This window comes from Wasmannia auropunctata, unplaced genomic scaffold (genome assembly GCF_000956235.1).
Source record: "Wasmannia auropunctata unplaced genomic scaffold, wasmannia.A_1.0 LD336071.1, whole genome shotgun sequence".
Taxonomy (NCBI): domain Eukaryota; kingdom Metazoa; phylum Arthropoda; class Insecta; order Hymenoptera; family Formicidae; genus Wasmannia; species Wasmannia auropunctata.
In genome coordinates, this window is record NW_012026819.1 from 3,162,053 (window position 1) to 3,162,461 (window position 409).

Below are 409 nucleotides of genomic sequence, written 5' to 3' on the forward strand. Positions count from 1 at the left end.
TTTCAACTTGATTTCCTAACGAGGTTCATTTACGAACGATATTTAAATCTTTACATGGAAATCGATGTTAGTCATTTTGATTATCGATCATTATTATATGTTAACATTTATAAAAAGATATATATATATTTTTGATAATTTTATTAATTTGATCTATCACGAATATATATCCGTAATATAAACATTAAGTAATCATGGATCATCACGAAGTGTCTGTGATTCCCGATCACAGAAGTTGGTAAGCAACGTTGGTGGCGGTCGTGGCTTGGATGGGTGACCGTTAAATCTAAATATTAGTTTAGAAGGAATGATTCCTTGGAAACACCGTATATATAAATTTTTTTTTAACGTTTTATAATGGTTTTTATTTTATTTTCATAAAAATCGAATAGATATCTAATAAATATTA

At 27.1% G+C, this 409-nt stretch overlaps 1 protein-coding gene across 2 annotated transcripts in view; it reads left to right on the plus strand.

Moving 5' to 3' along the window:
- Positions 1 to 409, plus strand: part of LOC105449951 (protein slit) — a 352,872-nt gene that overhangs the window by 294,850 nt on the left and 57,613 nt on the right. The gene's annotated exons all lie outside the window — the stretch shown is intronic.